A 25,421-nucleotide genomic window follows, 5' to 3' on the forward strand; every position below is an offset into this window, starting at 1 on the left:
ATACAGTTGGCTACGTTAACTCTTCTGCACAAGTAGCATTATAAACTGATCGTTCTAGCTTTTTTACATCCCCTCTTCATCCTCCTGCAGAGAAGTACGAGGTACTTTATTGGTGCTCCTAGGAAGGTGGTAGAAATGGAGTAGACAGGTTGATGAAAAGTAAAAGGCATAGCTTGGGCCTTGATGTAGGTCTAGTATAGTGAGGACTCTAAGAGAGGCAGTATGGCGAAGCTTACAAAGTAGTGGTTTTAGAATTAGGCCGACCTGGGTTTAAATTCTGCTCCATATTTCTATATGACTTTAAAAATTTCAAACCTTCCATGTTCATGTACTTGTGGATAATCTACCAAGCGTTTAATGCTCTGGAAAAGCAAGAGTTAGATAAATTTTGTAGGAAGTAAGAGAATCTTCACTTTAGGAGAAATATTATATTGTAGACTTATGGGCATATAAATTAGTAGGTCAGTCAAAAATAAAATGAGCGTTCCTGTATGTGGAATCCAATGGGGTTTGGATTCTCATTCCATCTTTAAATGAATATGTCTACACGCTCAGTGTATATATGAAAGAATATGCTAAGAGGACTACAAGATGTCAGCGATGTAGTCTGTGTCCTCAAGATGCATATAGTCTAGTACAGGATCTGATGGGGTGACAGAGATTCTGAATGAGATAGTGAACGGAGCCATAAAATCCCAGACACTTTTACTCGAGAATCACAAAGGATAGAGCAAAGTGAGCGATAGAAACAATATTTTTCATGCACACTGGTTTCTTGTAACTCACCATTAATGTGTCACTTATGAATTTAACTATTCTTGTAAGACTTGTTTTCAAAAAAATTTTGGCTGTATTTTCAGATTATGTCATTCCCTGAGTCAACACACTAAGCAAACTAGTAGTCCTGGGGAAGTAGAATCTTGATTTACTTGTTCTGATGTGTTAACCCAAATAGTATTGAGTTTGATTTTCCTGCCTCCATCTCTCTAGGCTGGGGGATCTTCCTTGCTTATTATCTTCAGATATGAGGTCACTAATTCCCTTAACTTCCTTCTAAGCTTTATTTAAGCTCATAATTTTCATGAAGCATGAAAACCAGAACAGCAAACATGTTCTCAACTTGGGCTCTCTGTGGCTTGACATGATGCTTTGTTAATTTCATGGTGGGAGGGAGGAGTCCTCACTCTGGACCTTTGTTTTCAGAACTGTCAGACTTAATAGCTCAAGCACCTGGCCAGTGGTCCTGGTTTTCAGGTCTCTGCTTCTGTCCATGATCTCATATTCAGTCATACAAACATATACATCTAGAGTCTTATGAACTCAATATATAAAAGGCTTTTGATTGATCTGCTCCATATTTTACCATGATCTCTGGATAGAAGCTGTGAAATAGATTACACAGTGGTTGGTGGTATGAGTTCCTCAGTTTCAGTGTCCAGTTCTAAACCCAGTTCAGATAATTAGCAGCTGTGAGACAGTGGACAATTTACTTGATCTCTTTGTTCTCAGTTTCCTCACTTATTATTTTTTATTTTTATTTTTTGAGACGGAGCCTCGCTCTGTTGCCCAGGCTGGAGAGCAGTGGCGTGATCTTGGCTCACTGCAGTCTCCGCCTCCTGGGTTTGAGCAATTCTCTGCCTCAGCCTCCTGAGTAGCTGAGATTACAGACGCCCACTACCAAACCTGGCTAATTTTTGTATTTTTAGTAGAGACAGGGCTTCACCATCTTGGTCCGCCTGGTCTTGAACTCCTGATCTCGTGATCCACCCGCCTCAGCCTTCCAAAGTGCTAGGATTACAGGCGTGAGCCACCGCGCCTGGCCAGTTCCTTCACTTATAACATGGGGAATAAAATATTAGTGTCTATCTCAGGAGTAAACACAAATATTTTTGACAAGCTTAAAGCAATGTCTGACAGTATATTATGCTTTATAAATATAGAAATTAGAAAAAGAATCATGCCTTATTATAATATCTCTTAGATTTTTTTCTTGGATTATAAATAGTTGCTTTGTGTTGTGTCTTACAATAATTGCAGGAGACTAACTAATATAGACACCCGATTCTCTCACCAATTTACCCTTCTTAGTCCACAGTCTAGTTTCCCATGGCAGAACTCTGATTTATGCTAAATAGAAAACAGAAATGAGAACTTCTGAAAGAAGATTTCATTATTTTATTATTAACATGAGAAAGAATACTAGAGTACTGTTAGTTCCTTTTTTTCTGGTTAAAATGTGGTTACAAATCTTTTATTCTGGAAAATTCTACAATGTTTCTTCACCGTTTCTGTCACAATAACATGTTGAACTTATTCTTTCCACCTAATGAGTCAATGAGGTGCAATGGGCATGTATATCAACGTTGCTCTAAGGAAAAAAAGTGCTGGTGTGTGATCCCATGCAGACCATCACAGACACACACATGCAGAAACACCATGGAGATTTCTTTGAAATGAGAAAAAAAAAAATGTATCTAGCACATAGTAGGTACTAAGCGAGTGCTAACTCCTTTTACTTTGCCTGGCTGCCAGAAGTAATTTTCCCTCTCAATATTTAAACTGACCTTTCTTTCTTGTTAGTAAGGAAAATAGAAGGATTTTTTTTTTAAGCTCATACCATAAACTGTGTGATGTTTAGTTTCTGCAGAGGTGTGAAGAAGTCCTGCTGTTAAAAGTGGAGTAAGACTTTTTTTCTTGGGTGGAAGCCCAGAAAATGTTAGATAAGCCAAGGTGAAGACTATTCGTGATAAAGGATAGCGTGGATGCGTGTGTGTGTGTGTGTGTGTGTATGGGTGTGAATGTGCATGTCAAGGCTTTTGGAACCATTTTGACAAGGAGAACTAAGGACTAACAGAGAGGAATTAATCCAAAGTGCTAGACTGCAAAATGGTTTGACTCACCCCACAAGACGCAACAATGTGATTTCCCTGCTTAGCGTTCTATACAGGCTGGAGTTAAACATCTTTAAATTACCTATCTTAGAAGTGCACAATCAAATTAAAATAACATTTTGGGAGCTGAGCAGACCATGGTAGTTTCTCTGGCCAAACTAGAGACCAAACTTATTACTTGAGTCTTGCAGAATTTTAAGGACCTAGGATAAGAATAGCAACTCTTATCCACTGAAGTTGAGTGCAATCAGGAGTGCCCATAAGGGAACAGATTTGTGGTTAGACAGGTTCCCTATTTTAAAAATGCCTCTCAATTTTCTGTAAGATACATACACAGCTTTAGAAAGGAATGCAATAAAATAAAAAGCTTCAACAGCAAATGTTTAATGTATAAATTCCCTTGCTCACCATAGATATTGTTGAAGGTAGTGAGATGGACAAAAGTAGAGCCCTGAAGATGACTATAGATAAAAGTAGACATTTTTGTTTCATTTTCAACACCTTCTAGAAAAAACCTATTTTAAATAGAAGAACTACATACTAGACTCTTCTAGTAGAGTCTTTTTTTTTTTTTTGAGACGGAGTTTTGCTCTTGTTGCTCAGGCTGGAGTGCAATGGTGCCATCTTGGCTCACTGCAACCTCCCCTTCCCAAGTTCAAGCGATTCTCCTGCCTCAGCCTCCCGAGTAGTTGGGATTACAGGCAACTGCCACCACACCGAGCTAATTTTTGTATTTTTAGTACAGATGGGGTTTCACCATGTTGGCCAGTCTGGTCTCAAACTCCTGACCTCAGGTGATCCACCCACCTTGGCCTCCCAAAGTGCTGGGATTACAGGCGTGAGCCCCCACACCTGGCGGTAGAGTCTTTTTCAACCCCTTCTAGAAAAAACCCATTTCAAAAAGAAAAGCCACATACTAGACTCCTCTGGTAGGGACACAGATGAGCAGACTTCTCTTTCGTAATGAGGAAAAGTGGGGGTTTGGTTTTGAAAAATTGCTGTCAACTCCGGGTCAAGCCTGCACACCTCACAGCTAAAACCAGGCAGAGAGGGTGGCAGTGGTTGCAGCCGTAACATGGCCTCCAGTTGGCTTGTTATATGATCCTCACCAGCTTCCCTGGGAGAAGGAAAAACATTTTTTTCTCTAATGGCTCAGATTGTCTTCACTACTTACCAGCAGGAGTTTGTAACAACTTTGTTCTCACAGGTTTTAAGGGTTTGAAGAGAAACAAAATATCACACATTTCTAACAGGCAGGAAGAAGCCAAAATCTACCTCATTAGTGAATGGAAAACAGTGTCCCCTTTGGACCAGATCAAGAGGTCAATGGGTGTATGACTGAAAGACCCTATTTATTAAGCAAATACCCATTACATGGGTCAAGTCCAAGGCCAGCATGATGGGTAAGCAACTCCCCATATGGTTTCATTTCAGGGACTGAAATACCACTCCCTTGATCCTCTACATGCCAAATACGGCTCCTATGTGCCCACTGATGCCTGAAATGTCTTTTATAGGAAAAATATCTTTCACTTAGCAGTCAGTAACAAGTTTCATAATGAAAGCACCTTAGGTGTGACTTTAAGAACATACTGAGTTGCGAGCGACTAGAGCCCGGACTCTCTTGAGAGTAAGTTTAATGATTGAGGGAAGAAAGAGCCTCTGGCCTGGATGGAAAGAAAAAAAAGAAATGGGGAGAAGGGGCAGAATGAGAATGGGGAGCAGACCGATTGTTCATTTGCTGTTGCTCACTTCCAAAGTGAGATGGAAAGTACTTATCATAATGTTTGGCTCTTAGCAAGCTCTCAATACAAGTTAATCATTCTTATTTATAGTTTTGACAGGTTCAGGTCATGTCAGTTTGGAGATAAACCTAGAGATTCTCTGCTCTGAAGTTATAGTGCTTATGCATAAAATCTAAAGCCTTGAAAATCATTCTCTTTCCATTTTCTCTATCCTCTTCCCATCCTAATATTTTCTCTGCATTATTCTTTAATCCTTTGCATAGAGAGGAATCTAAAGGAATCTTAACAGGCTATGTATCAAGAAGAGGGTTGCACTTAGAGCATACCTAAACCAACTTTTGGTATTCAGCCATATACCACGTGTCTCTGTCACATTTGTATAGCAAATTTTCCCCAGTACCATTGGAGGATCTCTGATTAATGTCTTTCTAGTTATGGGGCCCTATGTCCATAATCACCCATCCAAAAGGCTCACCTCCGGGCACATCACCTCCATGCAGCCTTCCCTAATGACTCCAGCTCACAGTGAGTTCTTTATCTGAACTTCTAAAGTAGAACCAATTGCCATTACCTCTCACTGGGCATTCATATATATTCTAGTTTTATTATTAACATACACATGGTTATTCAGCATTTAATATATGTGTCTGTCAGTTTTTCTCTCTCTAACTAGGCTACAAACTTCTGGTTAGGATCCATGTGGTGGGCAGCCTCTGAGATAATTCCCAGTGATTCCTGCATCCTGGAATTCATAACCTTGTCTAACCCCTTTCCCTATAACTGTGTGATGGACCTGGTCACTTGATTCCAGTGACCGGAATAATGTAAAAGTTTAAGGATGCCACTTTTGAGATTAGGCTATGAGAAAACCCATAATTCCTGTCCTGCTAGCTCTCTCTGGCTCACTCTTATTGCTCAGTGAGATGGAAGTCAGTTGCCATGTTTTTAGCTGCCCTCTGGCAAGAAACTGAAGAAAGACCCTGATCAACAGCCTGCAAGAAATTGAGATCCTCAATTTAACAGCTTGTGAGGAACTGAATCTTGCCAGTAATCACACAAGTGATCTTAAAAATGGATTATCCATCTGTTGAGTCTTCAGATGAGAATGCAGCCCTGACTGACACCTTGAATGCAGCCTTGTAGGAGATCTTGAGGGAGAAGCACTCAGGTGAGCTGTGCCTGGATTCCTAATACACATGAACTGTGAGATAGTAAATGACTGTTGTTTCATGCTGTTGAAATTTGGAGTAATTTGTTATTTAGCAATAGATAACATACTCCATATACCTATGCACAGGAGCAAACAAATGCCTGGAACACTGAAGAAATCTGCTTTTAGGTACCTGGAAATCATCTGTTTCCTTCCCTCTCAGGTGGGTGAGGGTGAGAGGTGGAATCTCTAATTTGGTCTGAAAGGTCTTTATCCTTTAATTGGGGTCATGTTGCATGGAGTCAGAGGCCTACTTTTATTTTATTTTTTTTTGAGACAGAGTCTCGCTCTGTCGCCCAGGCTGGAGTGCAGTGGTGCAATCTTGGCTCACTGCAAGCTCCGCCTCCCGGGTTCATGCCATTCTCCTGCCTCAGCTTCCCGAGTAGTAGCTGGGACTACAGGCGCCCACCACCACGCCCGGCTAATTTTTTTTTGTATTTTTAGTAGAGACGGGGTTTCACCATGTTAGCCAGGATGGTCTTGATCTCCTGACCTCGTGATCCACCCACCTTGGCCTCCCAAAGTGCTAGGATTACAGGCATGAGCCACTGCGCCCGGAGTCAGAGGCCTAATTAATGGATGGAGAAATTTAAGAATAACAAAACCAAATGAAGTTGATCATTTAAGGGGGGCTAAGTGACATTGAAGGTTGAGGTTTAGCGCTAATATAAAAAGGTCAAAGAGTGAGCAACAGTGGGAGAGGCTTGGAGACATCTCATTTCTAAAGATGGAGTGAGTAGAGTTTGTAGAAATGTAGAAATATTTGTCAGGATGAGAAACAGTGGTAGATCCATGTACAGATGAGGTTGCAAACACTAATACCTATGGTCCCAGGAAATGAGTCAAGTGGGTGGGTTAGGGGCTTGGTGAATTGGAGAGGTCAAGCTTAGTTTTAGGGAATATAGTTCACAATGTGGTACCCTCCTCAAATCTCCCTCCACAGGGGTAATATACCCAGTCTCCAGCTCCTGGAAATATTGGCTGTTAGTGGTTCACAGGTTCATTCCTCACTGAGCATTGCCTTAAGCCACAGGGAAGTACCTCACCCGAGGTTATGTCTCATCCCTGGGGTGGCTTGTGGCCAAAGACTGACAGATGAAGGTTTACAGAGAACTGGCCCCTGTGTCTCATTGTGGGACAATCCCCAAAGCTCATCTCCATTCCAGGGCTCCCCATATGATTGCCTGAGGCCTAAAAGGCAAGTGCATTTCAGGCCAGCTTTTCCCTCTGCTAAATTCTTTTTCTCCCCAATTTCTCACAATGTATCTCTCAGGAGCAACCACCAATCAACCTTTTGCATGCAACTCCCACCTCAAAGTCAATTTAAGACAAAGGGATAGCAACTGTTCAGCTCCACCAACTGTTGCCATGCACAATCATGTAGACCCACTGATATCAGATCTTGTTTTTCAAGAGAAGCTAGAAATGCAAATATGTAAGTGAAATATTCTAATCCTTCTATATTGGAAAATAACTCTAAGAGAACATCTCTGAAGTGAAACAAAACACATCTGTGGGCCAAATTCAGCTAATGAGCCATGAGTTTGAGTCCTCTAACACTTGCATGTGAAGTTGGATTTTATATTATTTCTTTCATATTTCTGTTAATATTCATTCATCATTTGCTTAAGAATTGGACTTTATGAGGGTTGGAGAGGGGAAAGTGGAGGAGGTTTAATTTTCTTTGATCTCAGTGCCACATGTAAGTAATTAAGTAAACTTAATTCCTTTTCTTCCCTTCAAAATGGGCTGAAAAAGCAGACTTCTAGATTTTCATGAGTATTGGGGATAGAGAGCCTTCTCACCCATCATTTTTTGGCACTCTTCCTAAAGGCATTAGATACTAAGGATGACCCTGGTTTACACCTGTTGTTGTAGTGTAATTACCTTCACTCCCCAGAATTCTGGTCCAGTTTGGATAATAAATTTTGTCTCCTTCATGAGGAAACCATATATTCTTACCTCTATAGGTATATTTTCTTCCATGAATAAAACCTTTGGATTTCCAGAATAGTTAAGATATACTGCCTTCTAAAGAATAAAATTCATTAAAAGTAACATTTTTCTTCTGCAATTGAAATCATCTGCAATGTCCCAGTGCAGCAATTTGACCCAATACCACTTTTCAGGGCAATAGTTTTCACACTCACTTCATAGTTTAAACCAATTTGAGTTTTACTACTAATTTGCCTTATTTTAACTTGGATACGCTGAAGTAGTTCAGGCTGCTTCCAAACACTTACTGCCTCATTAGCTGATAGCTGTAGTCTAATGACTTTCATACCAAATGAGAGCTTCCAGGGTGTTGGATACCAGCGGAAACAGCTCTTTGCAAATGAAAGGAGAGGAAGCCAGAATTGGATTTAATTCCATCCTTTGTTAGTTTTGGGTTTATTTAAATAAAATTGTAATTATTTTTAGTGGTGCTGATTGATGGGAAATCCCTGGATAAATAGACTGAAGCCATCACATGGTCCGTCACATAGTTGAGTAAGTACATAACAAGGGAAGGCACTTCTATTAGAGGGTTCAGTGTAATTTTCAAAGTTCAGCCATGGCAATAGATGTTAATGTAAACCTGTGCGTGTGTGTGTGTGTGTAAATATCTATACACTTGCATATATATAAACACACATTTCCACATACATGTACGTGTATGTATACATACACATACATAAAATTATATTCATTAAATATATGACTACTTTTTAATTCCTTAGTGTGTACATTAGGCTCCTTGGTTACACTGAGAGCATGAGACTCACTCGGCCTATCTCAAGCACAAATGTGAGAATAAGGGAGATGGGAATCTTTCAGGGAGAAGATCAACCAAGATTCCAGGCCACACAAGGTTCTAAAAAGTAATTCAGGATGTAGACAGTCATTCTTAGTTGCCTATCTAACCTCGATTCCCACTCCAACTTTTATTATTTTTAAAACCTTACCTTTTATTTTCTCCCATGGAAGATAAGCTACTGCCCAACCTCAGAGGATAAATTATGTTTTTTCTAGGGCTGGCAGCATAATCCAATTCCTTTTGCTAATGATTGCTTTAGGAATGCACATGAGAAGTCTTTCTAGGCAATGATGCATATAAGAAAATCTGTTGTGGTAATTTGGGAAGGGTTTTGCTCCCTGGTAAGACAAAAAATGGTAATGAGGATGGTCCTATTTTTTTTTTTTTGGCCATGCAGTGTTGTACAAGGATTTTATGATTGGAGCTAAGCTTTCATCTTGAAAGCATGAGGCTAAAAACCTAGAGATGAAGAATCAATATGTGAATAATAGTCTTGCAGAAGGATAGAAAAGACTCTGTCTTTTACAATGCACTGAAACAGTGTCCCCAAACCTGGACCACCTACCTCCAGATTTCTTGTCATGTGAGAAAAAAAAAATCCATTGTTTAAGCCAATCTTGGTTTGGTAGTTCACTGCTTACAGCCCAAAGCATCCTTAACTGACAATGCCCAAAGAAGTTGTAGGGGCCAGGTTATCTTGTTTCCTATTCAGTATCAGGGTTTTGTGGCTATTAATTTCCATATGTTCAGGGTGACTTTAATCAGAATCAAGGGAGCTTTCTGAGCATTATTAGTTCAGAATTCTAGTGGCCCTGATTAGATTTCTTCCTTACTATGCTTGAGAATCGAGCAGTGTTACAGCCCTCCCTTGGACATACTGCAGGTTTATCCACTAAATAGAGGTCCAAGGGATAACATGAAGACTTTTTGCTTTGGTACATTTTGCCTTCACACTTTCCTTAGTTGATCATTCACAAGTTGGACACATTTGTTGAGCACCTGATATGTCTAGGTTTGAAAAATTGGTAGGAAAATACAGAACTGCTTCCTGCCTTGTTAGAGTTTACATTCTAGTAAGATTATGCAATTTCTAGATTCATATTCACCTGACTTTTTAATGCAGAATTCCAGGGACCCTCAAAATGCTGAGCAGCAAGAATGCATTATGGAAACCCCCAGAATGAATGTGTCTGTCTTTGAATGTGATGATGATGGTAGCAGGGAATTCGTTTTCTATTATTTTCTCCTTTTTGCTGTGATACTGCAAGCAGTTGAGAAGTGGTAAAATATTTTGGTATGTGGCTGGTGGCAAATCTTTTTTTTTTTTTTTTAGATGGAGTCTCGCTCTGTCTCCCAGGCTGGAGTGCAGTGGCGCGATCTCGGCTCACTGCAAGCTCCACCTCCTGGGTTCACGCCATTCTCCTGCCTCAGCCTCCCAAGTAGCTGGGACTACAGGTGCCTGCCACCACGCCCGGCCAATTTTTTTTTTTTTGTATTTTTAGTAGAGACAGGGTTTCACCGTGTTAGCCAAGATGGTCTCGATCTCTTGACCTCGTGATCCACCCGCCTCAGCCTCGCAAAGTGCTGGGATTACAGGCGTGAGCCACTGCGCCCAGCCGGCTGGTGGTAAATCTTAACAAAGGTCTCCCAGCTTTTATGTTGGTATTAAACCAGTTGCAAGACCTAGGATACCAGGACTTCCATTTGGGATGAAACAGGGAAGGAACTGTGCCTTAACTGGCTTCTCCACTTACACATCTGGGCAAGAATATTAAATTTGAAAGTTCTTGCCAAAAAAACAACTCAAAACCAAAAATTACGTTCAGTTTGTTTCAATTTTGCCTGTAGTTTTTATTGGATGGGGGCATCATTGCTTCTTGTCCTAAGTCAACCTCACTTCATCATGGAGTGAGTGCCATGGGCTACTGGATGGCCAGGGTTGGAGCTGTTATTTCTTGCTTGTTTATCTCCCTTTACGTATTTGGCACCATGAGACTATTTGACTACCCAGGGAAAATATTTACAGAGAGCCTTGGATCAGACAAGGATGAATCTCTGCTTGGTGGCTTACTGTGGTTCTTTTGGCATTCCACAAAACAACAACTAAAATAATTCTTTACAAGTATATTTATGGAGAGTAGGTTGATAGTGTTTTCTCTGATACTTCCTTTGCTTTTTCACATAGTCTTCTTTAATTTTCTATTTGTTGGGATTCTAATAGAGATTTTCTTCAAACACCCCTTTAGCAAAACTTCCTTTTAAATCAAATTTTATTTTCTAGGCAGTTCTCTGGATTCTTTTTTTTTTTTTTTTGAGATGGAGTTTTGCTCTTGTTGCCCACGCTGGAGTGCAATGGTGCAATCTCAGCTCACTGCACCCACTGCCTCCCGGGTTCAAGCGATTCTCTTGTCTCAGCCTCCCATGTAGCTGGGATTACAGGTGTGCACCACCATGCCTGGCTAATTTTTTTGTCTTTTTTTTTTTTTTTTAGTAGAGAAGGGGTTTCACCATGTTGGTTAGGCTGGTCTTGAACTCCTGACCTCAGGTGATCCGCCCACCTCAGCCTCCCAAAGTGCTGGGATTGCAGGCGTGAGCCACTGTGCCTGGCCAGTTCTCTGCATTCTTTTTTCAGAGTCTTGCTCTTTCGCCCAGGCTGGAGTGCAGTGGTGTGATCTTGACTCACTGCAAGCTCCGCCTCCCGGGTTCACGCCATTCTCCTGCCTCAGCCTCCCCAGTATGGGACTACAGGCACCCGCCACCATGCCCAGCTAATTTTTTGTATTTTTAGTAGACACGGGGTTTCACCATATTAGCCAGGATGGTCTCGATCTCCTGACCTCGTGATCCGCCCACCTTAGCCTCCCAACGTGCTGGGATTACAGGTGTGAGCCACCACGCCCGGCTGTTCTCTGCATTCTTATACCAACCTAGAGTAGCAATTATCCTAACCATTCCTGTTCCCCTTTACATTTGTAAGTTAAGCCTCTCAATCTTTTTCTCCCATCATTTTTTAATCTGCATTTCACAGATGGTGACTGGGGTTGGTTCCTGGGGACCATGACTTTGCCCCACTAATTATTTTAATATTTAAAATCTTAGAAATGATTTTAAGAATGAAGTTCTGTTCTGGATCTTGGCCTACCACAATGGCTTGGAGGTGTGACTAAGTCCAACTGTATTTTTTTTTTTTCAATTTTCTCAGGGAAACATTTGTATTTATTTTTTATAGTACTGTGTTTCAAATAAATTTACGTCATTAAAAAATTCATTTCATCAGTTAGAGACACTGGGGCAGAAGATAGATCAGTCCTGTGATGAACTGTTAGCTATACATGTAGTTATAAAAAACATTTAAGGTAAATTTGAACAGGAAATCAGTTGATAGACTGCATTGCTATTAGCTATATCTATGAACTAGGTTCACAGTTGGTGGTTGGTGGAAAATATTTTGCTTCATTAAAGTCCACTTTTTTTTGTTTTTAAAGTATGTACCCTTAGTATAAGACAAAGTTGTATCTATACATAAAGGGTGAACATTTTGCTGAGCTTTTCATGGATTTGATCAATCAGATATGTACATTCCATTGTGTATTAATTAAGAAATATTCAGATTTGGCTTTAGTATTAATTTGGTACTTGAACTTAAAGTAACAAGGACTGGCAGCCTATTCGTGGCTTTAAGAAGTAGAAGATAACTGAAACAAAAGTATAGACTTCCTAATTTTAAAATGTGCATCTTATAAATGCAAATTTATAATTTTTCAAGTAAAATTAAGAATTGACTTTGAGATGTCTGATTACAAGGCTACTAGGCCTCTTCTCTATTCCCTCAAACCTCTCCCTTCTTAATTATTCTCTGCTGCTAATAAGATGCTAGGGCTGAATAAAATTGTCCCTTAGGAAGCCCTTAGTCATCAGCTAAGTACAGCCCCTCTCCCTCTCTCTCTCTCTCTCTCTCTCCTGTCGTTCACACTGAAATCATTTTGGGAGTGAGAAATGCAGTATTAAATATTTTGATTTCACAGCCCTTTAAGCTTCCTTGCTAGCAAGGGAGTTAGATTAAACAGAAATAATATTGTCCAAAACAAACTTGTTAAATAGAATGCATTAACAAGAAGCTGAAAGACTTGCATAGCACAAGGTCAGGTGTGCAAGGAATTGTACTTGTTCATTCTTCTGTAATACAACAATTTTTTTTAAGATTCTCATTTAGCTTAGTTCCCCATCAGATCTAAGTTTAGGAGGATTTATGTGTTGCTGTGGCAGTGTGTGTGGTGGAGGAGAGGGGGGCTTATAGCCTTCCCGGTCATGTGTCCACACAGGATCTCTGACATCCATTGTCTAGTTTGGCCCTTAATCCCCGGCCAATACAAGCAGCTGTAGAGATACTTTTTTTTTTTTTTTTTTTTTTTTTTTTTTGCGACAGAGACTCGCTCTGTTGCCCAGGCTGGAGTGCAGTGGCATGATCTCGGCTCACTGCAACCTCTGCCTCCTGGGTTCAAGCAGTTCTCCTGCCTCAGCCTCCAGAGTAGCTGGGACTACAGGCATGTGCCACCACGCCCGGCTAATTTTTTGTATTTTTGGTAGAGATGGAGTTTCACTGTGTGACCCAGGATGGTCTCGATCTCCTGACCTTGTTATCCCCCCACCTTGGCCTCCCAAAGTGCTGGGATTACAGGCGTGAGCCACTGTGCCCGGCCAGAGATACTCTTGATTTGGTAGGCAGGGCCATTTCACTATTTTCTGCTGTCTGCTCTGTGTCATGCTTGGTGCAGGCCGTAGTCTTCCTCTTTCACATCTGCCTCTGGGCTTTAGAATTCCTTATTTCTAATTTTGTGTTTATTCTGTCTCATTTATTATTAATTAGACAGGCCAAGAGTTTGTCTATTTTACCATCTATCTTCCCCTTTGCTGAGTCCCCTCATATAAAAAACCTATATAATTTTCTTACTGTATAAATTTAAGATGTAAAACATGATGTTTTGATATACAGATACAGTGAAATGGTTACTAAAGGTAAGCAAATGAACATATCCATCACCTTCCATATAACTTTCTTTTAGTAAGAACACCTAAAATCTGCTCTCCTAGCAAGTTTCAATTTACAACGTACTATTAACTACAGGCCTCATGTTGTACATTAGATCTCTAGACCTAGTCATCCTATGTAACTGCAAGTTTGTACCCTTTGACCTACATCTCCCAATTTTCTCTCCCTCCTCACCTCTGGTGACCACTATTCTATTGTTTCTATGTATTTAACTTTTTTTTTGATTCCACATATAAGTGAGATCATGCAATATTTTTCTTTCTGTGTTTGGCTTATTTCACTTAGTGTATGCTCGCCACGTTCATTGATGTTGTTGCAAATGGCAAGATCTCCTTATATCTCAAGGCTAAATTGTGTTCCATGTATAAGTAGAAAAAAAATATATGTATACACACACACACAAATATATATACACCCATATACAAATATATATAAATATATCTATACACACAAACATAGTTTATCTTCCTTAGTTCTATGCCTTTATTTTAAATTTTCTTTTTTGCTTTTTTTCTTATAATAACATTTATCATATTTTCCTTTGTTGTTCTTTAAATTAATTTGTTAGTCTCTTTTTTTTTTTTTTTTTTGAAATGGAGTTTTGCTGTGTTGCCCAGGCTGGAAGTGCATTGGCACGATCTCAGCTCACTGCAACCTCTGCCTCCAGCGTTCAAGTGAGTCTCCTGCCTCAGCCTCCTGAGTAGCTGGGATTATAGGCACATGCTACCACACCCGGCTAATTTTTGTATTTTTAGTGGAGATGGGGTTTTGCCATGTTGGCTGGGCTGGTCTCAAACTCCTAGCCTCAAGTGATCTGCCTGCCTCAGCCTCCCAAAGTGCTGGGATTACTGGCATGAGCCACCACTCCCAGCCAATAGTCCCTCTTTTAATAAAAAAGTTTAGGTTGTTTATATTTAATTTAAGAATTGAAAACTTAGTTTTATTCCCTTCATTTTACTTTGTTGTTTCCTCTTTTTCTCCTTTATTTTTGTATGTTTGATCAAGTTACTGATCATTTCCTTTTTATTCATGTTAATTAGTTGTTTCTTGGTATTTTTCCCTTCTGCCATTTGGAATCTTTTTATTCCCAACACACATAATTGAATATATCTCTCTCTACAATTATATGAAATAAAGAAATTAAGCATATTCCTCAACCAAGGCTATCTACCATTCCCAGTTATTATGTTGAGACCTACAGATACAGGATGATCATATGTCTTGATTTACTTTTGAAAATCCCAGTTTATTTCTGTTACCCTGTCATAATTAGTAATTGTACCCTGTTTTAATCTAAAAGTGTTTCAGTTTGTATATGAAATTATATGTGTACAGTTAAATGTGCATGATAAACATTTTAGATTGTTTTTGTCTTCCCACCCTCCTCCTACATACACAGGAATATATATGTAGAGGAATGCATACAAGCAAGAATACATACAAGAATGCCTTTCATTTTCTTCTGTTTACAGCATAGTACAGTAGTTAAAAGTAGACTCTAGAACTGTGTGCAAGCTCTACAATATTGAGCAAGTTGTCTCTGCCTCAATTTACTCATCTTTAGAAAGGGGATAATATCATTTGCTTCATAGGGTTGTTGTGACAATTTAATTAAATAATGCTACACATATTATGTGCTACAAAATGATTGGCTATAATTCCCTGTTCCCTCCAAAGTCATAGGTAGATGATTACATTTAGTCTCACACCACTGTTAGTTTCAGCTTTGCTCTGTGACTATTCTGGTTCAAGTATTTGTAATATTACAAATTCCTAATGAGTCTATCATTTCTACTTTGGTTTACTGCCGACCACCGTTATCTCACCTTCTTTTCCCTTATTTGGTTAGAGTTCTTTCCTAAGTAATTTCCTCAGTTGGGTTCTCTGGGTGACGTGCTCTCAGAATCTTTTATATGTCTGTAAATATACTTCGGTCTGGATAAAAGATGATTTTCTTACAATCTTTTTACATCATTAACCAATAAAACTTATTCTTCTGTTTTCTAGTATCTAAAGTTACAGATGGAAAATTAGTGTTAGTTTCTGTATTAGTTTTGTAGGGCTGCCATAGTAAAGTACCACAGACTGGGTGGCTTATGTAATGAAAATTTATCTTCTCACAGTCCTGGAGGCTGTAGAAGTCTGAGATCAAGGTGTAGGCAGGGTTGGTTTCTCCTGAGTCCTCTCTCCTTGATTTGCAGATGGCCCTCTTCTGCAAGAGGTCTTCACATGCTTTTCCCTCTGTGTGTGTCTGTGTCCTTAGTTACTGATACGGTTAGGCTTTGTGTCCCCACCCAAATCTTATCTTGAATTACAATCCCCACAATCCCCATGTGTCAAGGGAGAGAGACCAGGTGAAGGTAACTGGATCATGGGGATGGTTTCCCCCACGCTCTTCTCATGATAGTGAGTTCTCACAAGATCTGGTGGTTTTATAAGTGTGTGGTAGTTCTACACACTACTTCTACATCATTCTCTCTCCTGCTGCCCTGCGAAGAAGGTGCCTGCCTTCCCCTTTGTCTTCCGCCATGATTGTAAGTTTCCTGAGGCCTCCCCAACCATATGGAACTGTGAGCCAATTAAACCTCTTTCCTTTATAAATTACTCAGTTTCGGGAAGTTTTTTTATAGCACTGTGAGAATGAACCAATAATTACATTGGACTAGGGCCCACCCTAATGACTCCTTTTAACAAAATTGTCTCTTTAAGGTCCTGTCTCTAAATACAGTGACATTCTGAGGTATTGGGAGGAGTTCAACATATGAATTTTGGGGTAACAAAATTCAGCCCTTAACAATTTTATTCTTTTCTTTTTGTAAATATACCTCTCTTTCCCTCTCTCTCTTGCTTGCTCTCTCCCTCCTCTTCTGCATCACTCTGGAACTCGGCCCTTTTAATCTGCAGCCTCAAGTGTTCAGCCAGAAACATTTCTTTAATTATTTTTGCTGGTTCTCTAACTTATTCTTTTTCTCTTTCTGAAACACCTATTACTTCTCCATCTTTTATGACTTTTTTCTTCTTTATTTCCATCTCTAGGTGTATTTCTTCTAAGTTGTGAGGTATTTCTTACAATTAATCTTCTAGATCACTAATTTAATTTTCAATAATAATAGTCACTTTCAATTAATATATTCACTTTGTAAATTTGAAATGTATGTTTTCTAGTTAAGGAATACTTTTATTGTGCTAACACTGATTTACTTTCATTCTATTTGATTGCATTTTTGTTAAAAATTCAACTTTCTCCTCTGGAAATCCTTTCTCTCTTCAAAGTACATAATCACAAATTTCTATGTTTTTGTCCACTCTTAGATTGCTGGGTTGGTTCTCTTGGGTGCATTGTTAACTTCCTTTACCTAGGTTTTACTTATTCTTAGTGCTTGGGTAAAACTAATGAGTACTTAGTGCTTGTGTGCTTGGGTAAAACTAATGGGAAGCCCATGAGCGTTGGTCACGACTTCAAAGAGAGAAACAAAATCCATGCTCACTGTTCTGTCTCATGCTCTTACCTCAATGGTGTCTCACATTTGAAAAGTGGCAGATTGGACGTGGAAAGGGCTGACATATTCTGCACTGAGGATTGAAATGGAAAGAAAGTGATAAAGATTTGGAAGTAGGTATAGGTACGGAATTACAGATGGTTACCACATGTCTGTAAAGGAAGCTTTGGAGTCACCTGGTAACCTCTGAATCTAGAAATGGAGTTAGAAAACAGCAGTTTAGCATGGGTTATGATACCTGATCCAGAAAGTAGCCCTCTGTTATGACTTTGTGTGGTTATTTTCTGGTAACTTTTATGCTCTGGTAACAATTCACTGCTTCTGTTGAGCAATCTCTAATATTCTGTAGCTTTCTTTCTGGGATTGTGACCTCTACTCATGCACATCGGTTTGGGTGGTTGAGACCCTGAGTGATGACAAGTGTTTCAGTTTCTGCAATGTGCTTTTGTTGTGGAGTCGTGCTTAAGGACATAATCTGCAAATCCGTGATATCATATGTTTGGAAATAGGCATGATGAAAACGCCTATTGAATTTATCAGAAACATTTAGAGGTATCCCGAGAAAGAGGAAGAAGGAAAGCATACCATTTCCCATTGCTTATTTACTGATCAATACAGGAAGTTTAGAATTGAAATTATGACCTCACTCTGTTTTTTAATTGCCATTACAATAGATTTTGAGATCATGGGCTTCCAGAAATAATCCTTGGCTATAATTTCATCTTCATTAGCTTGGGGGAAGTTTCACAAACTCAGTCAATTTCTATGTTGGTAAAGTGAAAATAACAATACAGATGGGATATGCTAAAATAATGCAGAGGACCTTTTGACTGGCACATAAGGGCACTCAGTAGTATCAGCTATTATTGTTTTTTCAATTTTATTGTTTATCTTACTGTTACATTAATAAATTATGCTTAGAATACTTATCTGCAAACACTGGAAAGTCACATCCACTTGGGTAGTCACATCCACTTGGGTTAAGCAAAAAAGGAGACATTTATTAGATTATATAATGGAAAAGTTCAGGAATAGATCAGACTTCAAGAATAACTAATTCACACTGATACAATGTGACAAGGATGTCTTTCTTCCTTCTTTATTTCTTGAGCCATAATAGCTTCATTCTCAGTCTCCATGTGGTGGCAAGATTGTTCAACCAGTTCCAAGACCCATGTCATAAGAAAGATTGAGTATCTTAGTCCCAGCAGGCATAGATGTGTGTTCAGAGTCTGACCAGACAGCTTGGGTCAGTTGCCCACCTCTGAGGCAAACTACAGCCTCATGCACTGGATCAGATGTGGGGATGGAGCCCACCCCGACTGTGTTGGCTGAGGATAGGGCAGAGCTATTGAGAGAAGGGGGAATGGGTGCTGGGGGAGATGAGCAACAAAGATCCAATCAGTTAAGAAACTGGAAGAGTAAGGAGAATTCTTCCCCAATTGAACTTATAGTTCATCTTTTTGTACGTTTGCAAGTCAAGGATGGAGGAATAACTTCATAATGATCTCTGAACGTAAGCAATATTTTGGGGATGAGGGCCTGTCATTTTCCATCTCCACTTAGGATAGCACTAACCAATGTGGTGACAGGAGAGCATTGTGAATTAATGAAGAGCTCAGGGAGGCAGTGGGAGACTTTTCACTTAACGGGGCCATTCTAAGCAATGAAATGGAAAAATGCAGGCATCCCCAGAACACAGGCTGAAAGGATTAGATGAATTTTGACCAGATTTAATTGTGACCAGATTGTGGGAGTGAAAGTTTCAGTTTGAGTCAAGTTAACTGTTTTATTTCATGTCCCATTTTTTACGTTTCCATATAACCCTCTCGCTTTTTCTAAATTACATGGCTTATTGTATTTGAGTTCCTCCTGCTTTTGACAGCTCCATGGCTTCCAATTTTGCTTCTGCTGCTTTGATTATTATTCCTGATTTTGTTGTTGATGAGACATGTGGTTTTCTTCAGTTACCTCTGTCACTCTTACAAATGTGTGTGTCTCGCAAGTGTCCTAATTAAAGTCAGGAGGAGGAGGGGGGAAGATTACAGGCAATTACAACAGTGCCATCCTCCTCTCTCAATGCACTTTTCTCATCATTGGGGCGCATTCTTCTGTATCTCCATTTTGCAAGCACATTGAGCAGCCTCTGTCTTTAAAATCCCATTAATTTTTTCAGAACGTGTTATGCAGCTGTGTCAGTGTGTCATACATTAGCTCTCAGGAAGCCCAATAGATTTCATTTAGTTTTATTAAGTACAGCCTCCTCCCTACCCATTTCCACCATGCTTTGAATTCATCCTGAGACAGAAGGCTACCATCACCACCACATATGGTCCTGTAAAGTCTCCCCAAATCTGTGGCCTTGTGAGTTCAGTCTCCTCTTGTGTGGGCTCACATTCAGCTCACTCCAATTCAATACTACAAATATTTATTGAGCCTACGTAATGTGCCATGCATTGTGCTAGGAGCCAGAACTACAAAGACGAATAACTGCACAGAGGTTAAGATGATGTGGGATAGTGAAAAGAGTTTGGATTTCAGAGGCAGACAAGACATAGATTCAAATGCCTGCTTTGCCACATGCTAGCTTTTTGGCCTTGGGTAAATCACTTAGTTGGTTTTTTCATCTGTAAAATTATGCTAATAATACTTACCTTGCAGGGTTGTTGTGAAGATTGGAGATAATGTATGCAAAGTAGCTAGCTTGGTGCCTGGTATAGCTCAATAAATGGTAGCTATAATTATTATCATGAATAAGATATAGTGTACTTAAGGAAGTCTACTCAAAGAGAGAGAAGAGTAAATTAACTTTTAGAATATATTGTTATATGTATAATAATGGAAGTATGTAGGAGGTAATGGGATAGACTCCCTAGAGGCTCTCCATGCTCTCTTCCACCCACTTCTCTGTCTCCTACTACTCTACCCCCAACATACTCCAGCCTCCTAACCCCTTGTCATCTTGTCTCTTTGCATTTGCTCTGCTTCTTTACCTGAAAGCCCCCTTTTCAGGTCCTTACCTGGCTGGCTCTTTCTCATTATTTAGATTTCAGTTTAAATGTCACCCTCTAGCGAACCTTTCTATCACCATCCAATCTAAAGTAGGCCCATCCCTTCACCCTTATATTTTAAAACCAATTTTTTTTTTACATCATAGAAATTATCTGCAATGATCAAATTTGTTGATCTAGATGTTTGTTTTCTGGCTCTCCCCACCAGGATGTAAATGCTATGAAGGCAGGGACCAACCTTGTTTTTGTTCATAGCTATATCTCCAGTGACTAGAACAGTGGCTGTGGCACAGCACATGCTCAATAAATATTTGGGGTAAATAGGGGTGAGGAGATGTAAGCCAGAGATGACAAACAAAAGGGATTCTGTAGTGGTTTGTCTGCATTTTGCTGTGGCTGCCAATATTGAGAACTACCTACTGCGCTACACATCCTCCTCCATCATGGACTCCTACATCTAAGGCAAGAGGTCAAAGTGATGATGAAACAGGAGTATTCCCTGACCTCCTTGTGGGACTTGCAGCAGGGGTGTGGCTTGTTCAGCCCCTTACGAGAGAGGGAGCATGCAAACTGGCAGGTGCAGGAGACAGGGTGAGTGCTTTTGGGCTCCAGCCCCACAGTAGTGTCTAGGGATGTGTTACCATTAATGATCCTTTAGCAGTTGCTGTCTGAAGATGGCTAAATGTTCACTAGCTCAGTGGAGAGTCAGGGTGACAGCCTTTTACACCCCGCCCTCTTGGTACCTGGGTCCTTGTCTGGTGTCCAGGAAGAATCAGGTCACACAGACTTGAAGGTTGGTGAATGTGGGGATTTTATTGAGTGATGGAGGTGGCTCTCAGCAGGATAGATGGGGAGCTGGAAAGGGGATGGATTGGGAGGATGATCTTCCCCTGGAGTGCAGCTGTCCTGCAGCTGATCTCCTCTTTGACTGTCCCCAGTGGAACTCCTCTTGATGTTCAGACACTCCTTCTCTTCTCTCCTTCTTTGCCACACTGCTCTGCTGCTCTTCTGCCCATGGAGCCTGGGATTTGAGGTTTTCATGGGTACAGGATGGGGGGTGTGGCAGGCCAGGGTGGTTTTGGTAAAAGCAACATTTGGGTGGGAAACAGGGATAACTATTCTCATTCAGGTCCATGGATCCAGGCTTGAGGGTGGAACCCTCACCAGAGACCCCGCCCTCCTGCCTCCTGTCTGTATCAGTGGGAGGTTTGCAAGGTGGTATCTGACTTTGTATCATCTCTCAACCTAATTTTGGAAAACTGGATTTAAATAAACATCCTTCTCAGGTCATCTGCAAAGTGATTTTTTACATGACTGAGTCATTGATATTGGACTCAAATCACATTGCCTACAGGGATCTGATCTAGGAACCAAAAGGTGGCCCAAAATAAGTTTTCATGGAAATCCATCTTTTATTGGCACGTTTTTTATGGCTTACCAAGGGGAATATGAGGATGTTTATAGGAGGAAGGTAGGTAGGAATTTGGGACTTTGAGGCTGAGTATTTAGCTTTTTAGCTTTATGAGCACTAGGCATGGACTTCTTGAAGCAAATGCAACTTTAACAGCTGATATTTCTCCCCTGGCGTTTGAGTTGGGCTTATAATGTCAAGGCATCAAGGAGTCCTAGCCACACATTTAAAAATATGCATGACCTTGATCAAAAGCAGAGACTACAAAAGATACAGAAGGCCCAGTAGGAATCTATTCTACTGGTAGGAAAAACAGTTAAAAGGTAAGAAGCACACATCGAAGCTTCCAATATACTGAGAAGATCAGTCACACCATTTTCCTATAAAGAGGACAAAGTTTTTTAGTTCTACCAAGGTTTGCATCTCTTTTATGCAAAAATATCTGCAAGGCATCCACTTAGCTTCCAGTAAGTGCTCAACTACATCTTTATGGTTACTTCATTGGTGCTTCTGGACCTTCTCCCCACTCACTCACAATTTTAACATGCATTCAAATATATTTATGCTTTTTCTTAATTGTCTCTCTGTCTCAATCCAAAAAAGAGCCTGAAAACTTAATGCAACTTAAGTTTTATCTTCGCATGATTACATTTAAGTCTAAGTATAGGTTTTATTATGACATGGGGCAAATAGATAGATATGGCTAGAACTTAATCTAATTCATTGTAATTCATCTTTAGTCCTTGGCACTGCCATAAGCTGATCATCGTCTGGCTGGCTTTATGTGGTCAACTGTAGTCCTGCCATGGGATTTATTTTCTCTCTTTCTTTCTTTATCTCTTTCTTTCTTTTTATTATACTTTAAGTTCTAGGGTACATGTGCACAATGTGCAGGTTTGTTACATATGTATACATGTGCCATGTTGGTGTGTTGTACTCGTTAACTCGTCATTTACATTAGGTATATCTCCTAATGCTATCCCTCCATCCTCCCCCCACCCCACGACAGGCCCCAGTGTGTGATGTTCCCCATCCTGTGTCCAAGTGTTCTCATTGATTAATTCCCACCTATGAGTGGGAACATGCAGTGTTTGGTTTTCTGTCCTTGCGATAGTTTGCTCAGGATGATGGTTTCTAGCTTCATCCATGTCCCTTCAAAGGACATGAACTCATCCTTTTTTATGGCTGCATAGTATTTCATGGTGTATTTGTGCCACATTTTCTTAATCCAGTCTCTCATTGATGGACATTTGGGTTAGTTCCAAGTCTTTGCTATTGTGAATAGTGCCACAGTAAACATACGTGTGCAGGTGTCTTTATAGCAGCATGATTTATAATCTTTTGGGTATATGCCCAGTAATGGGATGGCTCGGTCAAATGGTATTTCTGGTTCTAGATCCTTAAGGAATCGCCACACTGTCTTCCACAATGGTTGAACTAGTTTACAGTCCCACCGACAATGTAGAAGTATTCCTAGTTCTCTATATCCTCTCCAGCACCTGTTGTTTCCTGTCTTTTTAATGATCACCATTCTAACTGGTGTGAGATGGTATCTCATTGTGGTTTTGATTTGCATTTCTCTAATGGCCAGTGATGATGAGCATTTTTTCATGTGTCTGTTGGCTGCATAAATATCTTCTTTTGAGAAGTGTCTGTTCATATCCTTTGCTCACTTTTTGATGGGGTTGTTTGATTTTTTTTCTTGTAAATTTGTTTAAGTTCTTTGTAGATTCTGGATATTAGCTCTTTGTCAGATGGGTAGATGGTAAAAATTTTTTCCCATTCTGTAGGTTGCCTGTTCACTCTGATGGTAGTTTCTTTTACTGTGCAGAAGCTCTTTAGTTTAATTAGATCCCATTTGTCAATTTTGGCTTGTGTTGCCATTGCTTTTGGTGTTTTAGTCATGAAGTCCTTGCCCATGCCTATGTCCTGAATGGTATTGCCTAGGTTTTCTTTTAGGGTTTTTATGGTTTTAGGTCTAACATTTAAGTCTTTAATCCATCTCGAATTAATTTTTGTATAAGGTGTAAGGAAGGGATCCAGTTTCAGGTTTCTACATATGGCTAGCCAGTTTTCCCAGCACCATCTATTAAATAGGGAATCCTTTCCCCATTGTTTGTTTTTGTCAGGTTTGTCAAAGATCAGATGGTTGTAGATGTGTGGTATTATTTCTGAGGGCTCTATTCTGTTCCATTGGTCTATATCTCTGTTTTGTTACCAGTACCATGCTGTTTTGGTTACTGTAGGCTCGTAGTATAGTTTGAAGTCAGGGAGTGTGATGCCTCCATCTTTGTTCTTTTCTGCCATGGAATTTTCTTAAACTCAAGCTTGGAGAGAGAAACACTTTTGTCTTTGAGTCAGGTAACTGTTAGAATGTGAGTCCATTGATCCAGGCAGCCATATTTACCACAGTGTGGAGGAAATCTGTTTACAGTAAAAGAAAATCAAAGCTAGTATTCAGAAAGAAGCACAGACAAGAGATCTGGCAGCGCTTTGAGTGTCTGGTCTGGTCATCCCAGCCACACCTTTGTCTGTGCAGGACATATGAGCCCATAATTTGTATTTGTTTGAGGTAGTTTGTGTAGGGACTTCTGACAAGCAATCAAGGAGTCTTTTGCTAACACAAACGCCAATTCACATAAAAGAGTCAGTAGGAACAAGGTTGCCATATACTGCCTATGAAATCAGCATAGAGCATTGACACTTTGATTAGGATAGAGAAAGTGAAACACAAACCCAAAGTTAAAGACAGACAAAACTATGGGCATTTTACGAAAATAACAAAGGCCTGGAAATAGGAGGAAATATTTCCCCACGTACGGTAAGTAGAAACCCAGGACTACTTGCTCAGATACATGGGCTAAGTAAGGTTCCTACCATCCCACTGAGAAGAGTTGCTGAACATTTACACAACCTTCTGCATACTAGAGCTATTATATAGCTATAAAAAAATTGTTAATACCCAAATGGCTTTTATCTGTAAAGCCTTTTTATTAACTTTCGATGGTTGCCTAATGTCTAAATTCTTGATATTTTGAATTTATCAACCAATTATTTTTAAGCAATAAATAATAAACATTCTTTTAAATATTCACATATTGGTAGATTATGATAAATAAAAACATATTGATTTAATGAATTTTCCCAAATTCTTAGACATTGGCTGCAAAGTTAAATTTGTCCCATAAAACCCTTCTGATGATTTAATTAAAAGCACACATCTCCAGAAGTGTTTCAAAATGCTTTAAACATGCTAGGATGCAGACAGAAGACATACAAAATACTTCAGTGATTAATACATTAACACACTTAAAATAAAACTTACTACCATAATGCAAATAGCATGAATTGAAATGTCATGTTCCACGTCTTTATTCTCATGTTATTTTTATTCTTATTTCTATTTTCATTGTAATTCTTATTTCCATTCTTATTCTTACACCTTAATTTTGGTTTCTTCTCAGAGTTGTCTTTCTAGGATTACAGTAAATTTACCACATACAGTATTCTATTTTCATCCTAGGCTTGTGATAATCTTAGCATTCTCAACTGAAAAATAATAGTCTCCCAGACTAGCTAAGATGAAGAGTCTGGGCTGCTGACCAATTGGTTGCACAGACCAGAATTAGACGTGAGTGTTGGGAAAAGGTGAAGCTGCTGCTTTTGGATCATTGACAGGGATGGAAAATATATTTCCTGTTTAAAATGATGAGTTCAGATTGATTCTTTCAATGTAACAATTTCTATTTCTGTCCTCCTCTAAGTATGGATTTTCATTTTTCACCCAGACTCTCTATCATATTGAA

Source organism: Gorilla gorilla, chromosome 15 (assembly GCF_029281585.2).
Source record: "Gorilla gorilla gorilla isolate KB3781 chromosome 15, NHGRI_mGorGor1-v2.1_pri, whole genome shotgun sequence".
Lineage (NCBI taxonomy): Eukaryota > Metazoa > Chordata > Mammalia > Primates > Hominidae > Gorilla > Gorilla gorilla.